At 33.2% G+C, this 13257-nt stretch overlaps 1 long non-coding RNA gene across 1 annotated transcript in view; it reads left to right on the top strand.

The window, feature by feature from the left end:
* LOC145268351 (uncharacterized) overlaps positions 1–12886 on the top strand; it is a 39254-nt gene extending 26368 nt beyond the window's left edge. Inside the window, exons 2-3 of the long non-coding RNA XR_013864881.1 lie at positions 11242–11364; positions 12616–12886. This is a non-coding gene — a long non-coding RNA (uncharacterized LOC145268351). The remainder of the gene's footprint in view (positions 1–11241; positions 11365–12615) is intronic.
* Positions 12887–13257: the final 371 nt, after the last annotated feature.

Here is a 13257-nt window from a genome sequence, read left to right as displayed (position 1 = left end):
AATTACAGTGAATAAGACATTGTCAAAACATGGATAAATCCTAGTCACCTAATTTACTTACTGTGAGAATAGAAGTTATTTGGAAATTACTGCTACCTTGAACAGCACCAGAAGTAATTTTCTTCCTTTTTTTCTTTCTAATTAAATTGATTTTGGAAGTGACATGGTCTTAGCCTTTGCTGCATGCGAAATACCTGCGACCTTACTACCAAATAGAAGAACTATTTATTCTACTTTGAAACATTCAATCTTTCAAAAATCTCATGTTCGGCATCTCCAAAACATCCAGTATGGGGAAAAATATTGCAGAAATGCAAACTTATTGTTTAGGATAAATGCACAATGACACGCAAAAAATCACTTAGGGCTCTTGGTCGATCGTTGCAAGATTTGCGTTGCAATGTCAAGCCATTTGGGAATGCAGTAATATTACTTGCAGGCGATTTCAGACACATGTTACCTGTTATTCTTCAATCAACACCAGCAGATGAAATAAATGCTTGCCTCAAATACTCTATTCTTGGTGCCATGTGAAGACATTAAACTTAACTCAAAGTATGCGATGCGTGTCCAGTTGCAGACTGCTCGATCCACACAGAAGTTTTTGCATCACTTGTGGGAAATTGGATACGGAAAAGTGCCAGCTGATCCGAGTTAAGGGCGAAATTCTTTGACTCTTAACTTCTGTAATTTTACTACAGCAAAAGAAGAGTTGGTTTAAAAGATTTTTGCAGATATTCAAATTAATTATACAAATTCCACTTGACTGATTGAACGAGCTATTCTTGCAGCTTAATACAAAAATGTCCATAAACTTAACGCTATTATTCAACGTAAAATTCCAAGTGCGGTAGTCAAATACAAATCCATTGACACTGTTGTGGAAGCAGATAAAGTGGTTAATTATCCAACAGTTATATTTGCCAGGGATGCCACCACAGGTACTGAAACTGAAAAATGGCCTACTAATTATCATGTTGTGAAATATAAACCAACCCAAGCTTTGCAATGACTCATTAATAATATCACAGAAACAACAATATTAACAGGACTTTTCACATGTGAATATATCTTCATTCAAGGAATTCCCATGAGTCCACCAGATACGTCATTACTCTTTAGCAAATTGCACTTTCCAATTTTATTGCCGTTTGCAATAACCATTAACAAAGCTCAGGGAACAATCTTTACAATTTTGTGACTTACAGTTACACACTGGCTGTTTTTTTTTCACATGGACAATTTATGTTATGTGTTCAAGAGTCACCAAAACCAGAAGATTGCTATATACGCTAAGAAAATGGAACAACAAAAGCTGTGTACCCATACGAAATGAGAAATAAAACCTATAAGAAACATGCATTTTCTCATTTTGGAACTTTTCCATTGCGCCAATTTGAGCCACAGCAACGCGTGGCAGGATACAGCGAGTATATATATATATATATATATATATATATATATATATATATATATATATATATATATATATATATATATATATATATTGTCCGCTGCCCCTTTCTCTCTCTATCGTTCTACGGTTCTTTTATCGATCTTCTCTTCCCTCTCACTTTCTATCTGTCTATATCTTTTCTTCCTCCCCCTTTTCTCTAACCTTCGACATGTCTCTCTTTATTTATATTTCTTTCTATAATATTTCTTAGTGTTATCTTTAATTGTCTCTTCTCGCTTTCTTTTTTAGTCCCACTTCTCTTTGTCTCATTCATTCTATCAATCTATCTATCATTCTTTCTATCTTTCTATTCCCCTTTCTCTGTATATCTCTGGCTGCATCGCCATATTGTTTTCTTACAATATATATATATATATATATATATATATATATATATATAAATATATATATATATATATATATATGCATATATAGTAATTTATAAAATATATATGGCGATTAAGCTACACTGAATATTCTGCGTTTCATCCACTGTACGATTCGTCAGGCTTATGCACGAATTTTGTGGTTGCTTCTTGTTTTTATATATGTTGAGGATTTCTAGTTAGCCAATCAGCTTTCTAGTATCCACCGCGCCCCCTCATATCAGCCAATGGGCATGCATTTTATCGAACAAAGAATCTGTTTTAGAGCTAGAGTAGTGGTTTAAGGTGGATCTTTCCCTCCTTTTTATATATATATATATGAATATACCTATGTGTACACACACATGCACTCATACATACATACATATATATATATATATATATATATATATATATATATATATATGTGTGTGTGTGTGTGTGTGATCGTTTATGTATATTTATGTTTATTTAATTTATTTATTTGTTTGTTTTCTATTGTTATTGTTAGTTTTAAAGCTATTTTGTATCGCTATCCTAGAGTAAGTTTTATTTTGTGAACACAGTTGCTTGCTATTTCTCGTCTACAGTTTAATAGATTTTGAGGTTCTTTAAAGTACAGGATAGCAAATTTTTCATGGAGGCATAATTTACATGGGTCGTCTAAATGTCTGCACGTGGTAGCTTGTCTCATTATTTTCCATTCGACCACCGGCGAATGTCCTCTTTCTTTGAGCTCCCAGTATTTATTCGCTAGTGTTGTTTTTATACGGTGTTTTTTTTATTTTTGAATGTAATTTTGTGGTCATAGTATCGGGTTTTAAAATCTAAGGAAGTCATGCCTATGTAATATTTCTTGTTATTCGGGTTTTCTTTCGCAAATATTGTTGCCTGATAAACTACACTTTTTGTTAGACATTTATTTTGGACTGGGCAAATTGTGCGGTGTCTACAACTGCATTTATTTTGTTCGTTAATTTCCAAAGGAAACTACACTAAATCGTTAGAAACATAAACAACTCTAATAAAATCTTTGTAAAAGCAGATAAAACCAGAAACTTTTACAAAATAGATAAGCAAGAATATAACAAACTAATCACAGAAAACACTACAAAAAACTAGACACAAACGAATGCGACTACATAAATATAATAAATACTGAAAGTAAACAAATTACCGATAAACTAAAAATTAGCGATAAAGTTGGCAAATTGAAACCTAGAGAGTCATACATTCTGCTTAAAGACCACAAATGGGACTTTAATAATAATCCCAGCACCCGCCTGATAAATCCAACTAAACCAGAAATAGGTAGAATTAGCAAAACTATACTTTCTAGAGTAAACAAACAAATCAAACAGGACCTAGAACTAAACCAGTGGGGAAATACTACCGAAGCAACCACCTGGTTTAAAAATATAGAAAACAAAGATAAATGTACGTTCATACAGTTTGACATCATAGACTTTTATCCCTCGATATCCGAAGAACTTTTTTACATTGCCCTAGAATTTGCCGAGGCATACACTGATATATCCTCAGAAGAAATCAACATCATTAAAAAATGTAGAAAATCAGTTCTAATAAATAACAATAACCAATGGATAATAACTAAAATGAAAAATTCGTTCGATTTGGCGATGGGGGCCAGAGACTCTGCAGAGGCATCAGATCTTGTGGAATTATTCATTCTATATACCCTCACAAGCATATTCGATACTACGGATATCGGCCTATATAGAGATGACGGACTAGCTATAATAAAAAAAACTCCAACCAAGTCAAGGGAGAAAACTTTAAGAAAATCATACACAAAGAAATGAAAAAATAAGGCCTAAAAGCGGACGCATCAGCTAACATAAAAATAACAAACTTCCTGGACGTCACGTTAAACTTAGATAAAAACACATATGAACCATACTTAACAGATAACGCTACTCCAATTTACTTAAACCCTAAGTCCAACCACCCACCATCAATTATAAAACACATTCCTAACTCGATCGTAAGTAGACTTAGTAATAACTCCAGCGATGAAAATGCATTTAACAGGTCAACCAATATCTACGAAACAGCCCTAAAAAATAGTGGATACAAAAATATCGATATCAAATATAAGCAACAAAACACCAACAGCTATGATAAAATTAAAAATAGAAGAAAAAGAACTATAATTTGGTATACGGCCCCATACAATCAAATGTTAAAAACAAAACTTGGCAAGAAATTTCTAGATCTTATTCAAAAACACTTTCCCGCAACCAATCCCTTACACAAAATCTTCAATAAAAATACCTTGAAGTTATCTTATAGTTGTTGCGAAAATTTAGAGATGATAATTAAAGCACATAATAACAAAATACTAAATGAAAACAATGTAAACAACAACAAAATAAAAAATAAAAAAGTAGACACCATGACAGAAATAAAACCAACACTAGCAGAAATAATAATAATAATAATAATAATAATAATAATAATAATAATAATAATAATAATAATAATAATAACAAACCAACCCCGGACAAGAACAACCATACCATAAATAATAATAATAATAATAATAATAATAACGAACAGGATAAATGCAGTTGTAGACACCGCACAATTTGCCCAGTTCAAAATAAATGCCTAACAAAAAGCGTACTTTATCAAGCAACAATATTTGCGAAAGAAAACCCGAATAACAAGAAATATTACATAGGCATGACTTCCTTAGATTTTAAAACCCGATACTATGACCACAAAAGTACATTCAAAAATAAAAAAAACACCGTATAAAAACAACACTAGCGAATAAATACTGGGAACTCAAAGAAAGAGGACATTCGCCGGTAGTCGAATGGAAAATAATGAGACAAGCTACCACGTGCAGACATTTAGACGACCCATGTAAATTATGCCTCCATGAAAGATTTGCTATCCTGTACTTTAAAGAACCTCAAAATCTATTAAACTGTAGACGAGAAATAGCAAGCAACTGTGTTCACAAAATAAAACTTACTCTAGGATAGCGATACAAAATAGCTTTAAAACTAACAATAACAATAGAAAACAAACAAATAAATAAATTAAATAAACATGAATATACATAAACGATCACACATATATGCATATATATATATGTATGTATGTGTGCATGTGTGTGTACACATAGGTATATTCATATATAAAAAAAATACACATAGGTATATTCATATATAAAAAAGGAGGGAAAGATCCACCTTAAACCACTAACCTAGCTCTAAAACAGATCCTTTGTTCGATAAAATGCTAGCCCATTGGCTGATAGGAGGGGGCGCAGTGGATACTAGAAAGCTGATTGGCTAACTAGAAATCCTCAACATATATAAAAACAAGAAGCAACCACAAAATTCGCGCATAAGCCTGACGAATCCTACAGTGGATGAAACGCAGAATATTCAGTGTAGCTTAATCGCCATATATATTTTATAAATTACTAACTAGCTCTACCTACGTATTGAGCACTTTTGAAGTAAATACTTAAAGTTTACGCATAAATCTATACTTTCGTATATTAAATTTGTGTGAGTAAATGAAGTAGTTATATATATTCCTCTTATTTTTATCTCCCTGTATATTTTTCTCTCTCTCTTTCTCTCTCAGTCTCTCTCTCCATGCATCTGTCTATCTATATCTACCTTCTTATCTCTCTCATTCTCCCTTTCTGTCTGTCTCTGTTTATTTATCTGTCTGCCTCTCTCTCTCTCTCTCTCTCTCTCTCTCTATATATATATATATATATATATATATATATATATATATATAGATATATATATATATATATATATATATATATATACTAGCATGGATACCCAGCGGTGCCAGGGTCGACATGAAGTTAGGTTTCGCCACACCTGTAGAGCAGTTTTTTTTTTTTTTCATTATTATATGTCAACTCTATCGTTACCCAACAAAAATAAAAGAATGAATAAAAACACGAACAAGTAATCCCCCGCCCGAAAAAATAGAAGTACGTGACAAATTCTCCACCAGATATTTCGGCAGAAGGGATACGAAGTTAAGCTATTCTCCGAATATTGAGCTCCTTTTTATGGCCATATTCCAGTTTAAGCGAATTATTTTATGCTACCTCAGTCTAGAAAGATTTGTCTTTACGGTCTGTCACAACGAAAACAAACTGTAAATAATTCAGTTTCAAAAATACCAAAGTAAAATTTGTGTCAACCGAATGTTTATGTTATAAAAATGATGAGTTATGATTTATTACGTTATTAAAAGAAAAAAAAATAGTTACGATGTAAAAAAAATGTGGAAAAAAAACGTAAATAAAAGTTTGTTTTGTTTGTTTTTGCTTTAAATAAAGAATCGTAGTTGAATTGAATTGTTTGCTTATTTTTAAATAAAATTTCACTGGACCACAACGTTAATTGTGAAATCACGGAAATTATTTTATTTAAACTAATTATAAAAATAATGCTTGAAAGTTTTTAGTTTTAATATTCGCCGAAAAAGAAAACAAAAACAAAAAGAACAATGTCCGTGCCCAAAGGAAATAACTCAAACCGATTCTTAAAAAAATCGATGTCGATAAAATTCAAATAAATTAAATATGTTATCAATATAAATCAAATTTAAATAATAAACTTAAATAGAACACTTAAAATAATTCTCTCGCTATAAACAATAACTAAGACACCTCTATTTAATAAAGTCGATTTTCCTTAATGCAATATGCAAATGACGTCACCTCTTTAATCTTATATTTTGCAATAATCATAGTATATATAAGATTAAATTAAATGACAAAGTAGTGGATTTTTGTATATATTAATTAACTTGTGAACAAACAAACATACAGGAATTTATATACATAGATGTGTGTGTGCTCTTCAATCTCTCTCACTCTATTTCCCTTTCTCTGTTTCTATTTTTATCTATCTTACACTTTCTTTATAACTCTCCCCGTTTTTTATCTTTCTCTCTCTTTCTCTTTATCTCTCTCTCTTTCTCTCTTGCCATCTACCCTCTTTTTTTCACACCATCTTTTGATCTTTGTCATACGCTCCTTCCACTATTCAAAGCCGCTTCTTCCATCCTCATCTCCATCGCCCCATTACCAGCAATCGCCCACAATGGCGCCACCAGCGCCAACAGTTAATCATGTGCGATGAATGATGGCGGAACACAATTCCTAAAGTCACCTACTTAATATTATTGTGTTCATCCCCGACAGTGAGATCCACTATACAAATAACTGAACCTGTTTTGCCCGCGGGTGGGGCAAAGAGACGGTTGTAAACAGATCCGGGGTTGGTAGATGGGTGGCCCTGGCGGAAACTATGTTCAAATGAAAATAAGTGATCGAAGGCTAGAAAAATGGATTTCTTCTTTTTTTATTATCTTAATTATCGATTTAACTAATACTATTAATTTATTTTTTTACTTGTGTTTATTTTTATTAATTCCTAACAATTCGATACTAGCAGTCTTACACTTAATTTGTTCATTAATTTTTCTCTATTAATTTGGACATTTCTTAATTGCTATTTTTTTTTTATTTAATTATTTTAATTTTTTATAATTCGGTATTATAAGTGAATACGTCATATGCGTAGCCATTCATCTATCTTGCGTGTGTTGCGGTGGTTCGTTGAAGAGCTGTCGCCAATCACTCAGATTTCAAATCCTGATCTGAATATTTCAGACTGAAGATCCAGCAAACGGGTTAACATGTAGATATTTCAGGACCCAACACGTTGTAGCAAAATACGTCGCAAGAAACAGAAAACAAGTAACAACTCGACATACTTTTTTTTCCGTTGTCACACCAATATTTATTTCCGAGTACTTTCCCGAATAAAACGTGATCTTGCTCCTTCTCTCAGACCCCTATCATCTCGAACGTGCTATAAAACGTGCTCTCGAACGTGCTGAAAGTGATCGCCTGTCTGTGCACACGCTCTCTTTTTTTATAGTCTTTTCTTCGCAGATGGCTCGGTATTTGCATACGCGCCTCCGCGCTCAGTCACAACTCTATTCTACGATCGGCGAATAGCTTAGTGTGTGCCGGCTATGTTGTATGTCTTATTGTTAAAAGGTCACGTGTATCGAATACATAAAACATCTATGAGATTTTAGAGTTTGGCCTTTAAACTTGCATATCAAACTTTGATTCTGACTAGCGAATTCCCAGTTGTCACTGGTGAACCATGTTACTAAGACCATAATAAGGTTACAATGTATTAACAAAAAAGGCAATGATAATGCATTCTCGATTGCACAACTGCTAAAATGCAAACAGTTTTTAATTATTAGTTAAAACACAAAAATAAGCGATAGAAATACATCAATTTTAATTGAAGATTATCAACCGAATCTTTTCTTTATCAATTGAAATTCTATAATTGTATTTATTTTTTCATGTAAGATTTGTTTAATGTGTAAAAAAAAAATAAAACTGAAATAACTTAAAAAGGTGTTGTAGTTGCTTGGATACTTATGCATAGTTGTAAGAAATTGAATTTTAAAAGCAGTGGTTATATAATTTCGTTTCATTGCTGACTGCAGTGACTAGATCAAATGGCAATACTGCAGAATTAAGTACATTTTCAATTAAATATTTATTTACCAACGTAGTATATCGAATCAGGATACGTTGTAGTGTGTCATATTTCTAATGTTTCGAGGTAAACCTCTTTTTTAAAAAGAAATCACCACTCGATTCGGGAGAGTGTTTTTATATGGAAGCTGGGTATTATGAGATGTATTTTGTAGAAGTTTAAACATTCAAGCAGAAACAGTTCATATATCCTCCAAAAACGCTTTTATTTGCAAATATGAACTGATAAAACCTAATCACTAAAAATCGCTGATATTTTTGTACATCCAGAAAAATGCGTTCTTGAGAAAGGCAAAACAAGTGTTTGGAAATTAAAAAGGTTTTATAAGGTTTATATATAATGTTGTTTCTTGAATAACTAAGATTTTACCAAATGTAAAATTAAAATGTTTAGTCAGAGACTATTGAATTATAACATAACTATTTGTGTTAATTAAAAAAAATATTTTAGTTTATTTTTCGCCCCAAACAAGGTACATTGCCACTTGGATGTAAGAGACTACTATTCTAGACAATATCCACGCGAACACTATGCAGAGACTTAAGCCTCAAGATGTCTGTTCACATTATACTTGAACTCCTGCATATAAGTACAGTCAGGGAAGCAGGGACCCAGGAGGAAATTCAGAAGTCTAGAAGTTCGACCGAAGACACTATTAGAGTGGACTTTCTGACATCTAGGGATTTCTACAATGTAGAAAATGGGATTTTCTTGCTTTTCGGATTAATCGGGAGGTATTAAGTCGTGGTGACCCAAATGCTACAAGTTTGACAGAAACTGGTTGGTTGGTTGGTTGTTTTTGTTTTACGGCATATCAACCTTTTTCAGGTCATTTAATGCCGAATCTAGTTATTTTGAGGAACGATTTTTAATGGAGTATATTTTTTTACGTCAGATTCTATTCAACCCATAGTTGGGACCCTAACAGGTACTACCACTCCGGATCAGAGTGGACCTGGGAGCAATGGCAATTAAAGGGTGGCTCCACACTCCCCAAAGCCCGCAAGGTGGGGCCTCACCATCGGATATAGTTTTAGGTCACAGAAATTGGAGTTTGGTTGATAATGCGTGATCTATTATGTTGTGGATACTTTTTTAACATGTATATATATATATATATATATATATAAATATATATATGTGTGTGTGTGTGTGTGTGTGTACGTGTGTGTGTGCGTGCGTACATGTGTGTGTGATATCTAAATTCGATGTATTCAATTGTAAATGTTATTTTTTAATTTCCTTCTGATTTAAACAAATAATTAAATATACATACATTTATTTGCGATTTTAAGTTTTATTCGTTTTGCATTTCAATAGTTTTAGTCTTAAACTTCGTTTTCAAGTCAATTTACTTTTCTTATTATATTCGAATCTATATTGCATTCCATTTTCTACTACGCCCTCTTTATTAAATTGCATTTGTATAATGTTTTAAACTGTCTTTTAAAAAAAAATGCGCTACATAAATAAATCTTCTTTATCAGATATATTTTTTTAAACGTTTCATCTTTACTAATACGAGATATTTGTGTCTGTCTGTGTATATTTAATGCGTGGTATAGTGCTAGCAGTAAATTACTAGGGATGGAACGATTCTAATATTTTTTCTTATTCCGATACAATCACCGACTCCGATTCCTTTAAAATATTTAACTATTGAGCTATAGGATTTTTGGAAAGTAACGGGTAATTACCTTAATGCATATATTTTCACGGACATAAAAACACACTTGTGCGGGAAGTGATCTTAGTTTCACAAGCAGTTTTTTTTTGTTTGTTTGTTTTCTTGTTTTTGTTTTTGGGGTTTTTTTTGGGGGGGGGGGTTTGCAACAAATATCAATTTTTCAATGTATACCAACAATGGAAAATTAAGTTTTAAACAAAAACAAATAAAAAATAATTAAAAGAATCGTCTTGGCATCGGAAAAAGGCTTTATTTTTTTTTTCCGATTCTGATACTTTAAAAAGTTCCGATTTGAGGGGTGCTCTGTTTCCGCTTTCGATTAATTAATTGCCTCAACACTGGTAGTAATGCAAACGCTTTTTCCTCTTCTTCTTCTTCTTCTTCTTCTTCTTCTTCTGCTTCTTCTCCTTCTTGGCGGTGGTGGAGGAGGAGGGGGAAGGAGGGGAGGAGGGGGAGGAGGAGGAATCAGGACCCCACACAGAGCCCCCAAAGACTATACCTCAGGATTGTCTAACTTGCACGAAATCCTCTTCGTTAATCATGGCTATTCATCATACACGCAGGATTGCTAGTTATTGTTTCCGGCATCAAAAGCAACAAGATTCAACAATCGCACACAAAGTCGGGGAAGGTTTGAACCAGAACGCACAGTGGAAGAGTTGGTGCACACATGTTATGTTGCAGTTCTCAGACACTTGCTTGTTTGTCACAAATGCAGAGACAGAAAAGACCAGATTATGACTGATCCTGATGTTGACTACCCTCAGATTTTATCAGAGCTCTATCCAGTTTAATGACGCTAATGGTGCTGGATTTCATGAATTTGCGGTTCTTAGACTCATATTTGTTCATTTCTCATGAATGCAAAGGTAGAAAACCCAAAGAACAACGCATTCTAACATTGATTATTAAAATGCCATATTTAAGCGTACTTTACGGCTGAGCAATGCTGAGAGGAACTACTAGTCAAAATATATATCCAAATAGTCACACAAAAATCTGTCTGACGAATGGAAAAACGTAAACTTATTTTTATAGAGATATTTTCATTCTCCTTGTTTTCCTTTCTGCTTCCTATACCGATTTATACGTTTTTCCTCACTATTTATTTCTTCTTTTATTTTACAGTTTGCATATTTCTACTTAATCTAATGTCTTCGATGTTAACAAGCCCAGTTAAAGGAGTGGAATTGATACAATTTGTGATCACGACTAAAAATTTTCGAAAAAGATTTGCAAACCTTAAAAAGTGTAAGACACGATTGTTTTCTTTTGCCCTAACCCAAAACAAAGAAATATTTTTAAAACTTGTGATTTTTAATACCCTAACCCTAACCCTAACCCTTAACTAATAACGACCTAATCCTACCCTAATCAGCCTGGCTAAGATGTGTACTAATACCGAAAGAAAAAATAATATCAAAACAACAAAAAATTACAAAAGCATAAACTTTATCGGAAAAAATAGGCGATCACACATATAAACTTACTAAAGCCATTGCTTGCTGTCTACGTCATAGGAAATAGACGTATATGGCCTTAATCTTGAAAATAACAAAGCTGTATGCAGGAGGAACACAGTCAGAAGGAGGAGAGTTCCATACCCTTGCATTTCTATGGAAAGAGGATGGTTCGTTTTCATTCGACATCTTCCGATTATGTAAACAGGTGAGAAATGCTGAGAAAAAAACGTCGGTTTTAGCATGGGTTACAAACTGTTCCAATATGAATTTTCGTATATGATATCATAAGTATTTTTGATAAGATTTTACATGTAATAGCTGATTGTTCTTGCTGTAAATGTCGTTTCATTTTTTGTATTCCTGTTTCATAGCATCGCCTCGTTTAATTTTATACGCCGGATCATTATCATTCGGCATTTAACGGCTGTTTACGTAAAACGTCGGAAGACGGCGATATGTAATAAACTGTACTCAATACCAAAAGATTCTCAGCCTACTTCGATAAATTTTACAAATCATTCTTCCCATTAATTTCTTTTTAATAACGGTTGTTAGTTTGAGTGAAATTACTCCACAAATACTCTCGACAAACCCTACAAGCAGCTAAATTCCATCCGGTACAGTAGAGATCCCTAGGTGAGGGAGAGCCTTCTACTTTAGCGGTTTATTCTCTCGGACTGCTAGACTTTGGAATTCTTTTTCGGATCCCTGCTTCCCTAACTGTACTTATACGCAGAAGCTCAAGTTAAATGTAAACTGATATCTTACTGCTCAACTCCCTACATAGTATCTCTACAAATTATGTCTCAGATTGTAGCCACCTACATAAAAGTGGAATTATGCCTTGTTTGGGCTGAAAATGCAATAAAAAAAAAGTATTCCAAGATTCCTGTCGCTTTCAAATGGAGGTTTGGATAATGCCCTACCTCCTCAACTTCTTCATCTTTTCTTACACCTCCGTAACTAATGTAACTAATATTTTACTAATGTAACTAATATTTTACTAATGTAATTAATGCTTTACTCTTTTCTATTACAGCGACCACGTGCCTAAAAACTGCTTATAATGAAGAGTTCTTGTCCACAGTACCGGATTTAAGAACACCGTCACACAGCCGCAATACAACATTACGAGACAATGGATATTCTATTTACGAAAAACCTCCTTCCTTCTCCTTTGATGATGGATATTTTACTATCCGAAATTAATAAGAAACATTTCAAGTATAAAAACCCCAAAAAAAACATGAATGTTTTTGTTGTTTTTTTTTTTTTTGTTTTTTTTTGTTAATAAAATGTTTGCATCTTAACGTGATTTCAAAACAGTTCAAAATTTATTTTCATTATTCTACTTATTTTATTAGCTTTGCAACTCTTCTTTCTATGCCCCCCAACCTCAGAGGAGGTTAAACACCAGGTCAGTTTTGGATTTGAATAAAATAAGCACCCTTTCGACTAACAAAAATGTCCGGACAGCCTCGTTGCCATTCCCCGGTAGAAGCGACTCAGACGTCTAACAATAAACTAACCACCATCTCAGAGAGAAGATAAACCGTGGAAAGGTCGACAGCCAAACCACGAAAACACTCCTCAGCTCGACCATAACAAAACTAAGGCTGATTGCCAAAGACGTATCCCTACTTAAACTGTCAGTATAGCAGGAATTTACTTCTTTCTCACC

Source organism: Euprymna scolopes, chromosome 43 (assembly GCF_053919585.1).
Source record: "Euprymna scolopes isolate OS-2025 chromosome 43, ASM5391958v1, whole genome shotgun sequence".
Taxonomy (NCBI): domain Eukaryota; kingdom Metazoa; phylum Mollusca; class Cephalopoda; order Sepiida; family Sepiolidae; genus Euprymna; species Euprymna scolopes.
This window is presented reverse-complemented; position numbering and strand designations above follow the sequence as displayed.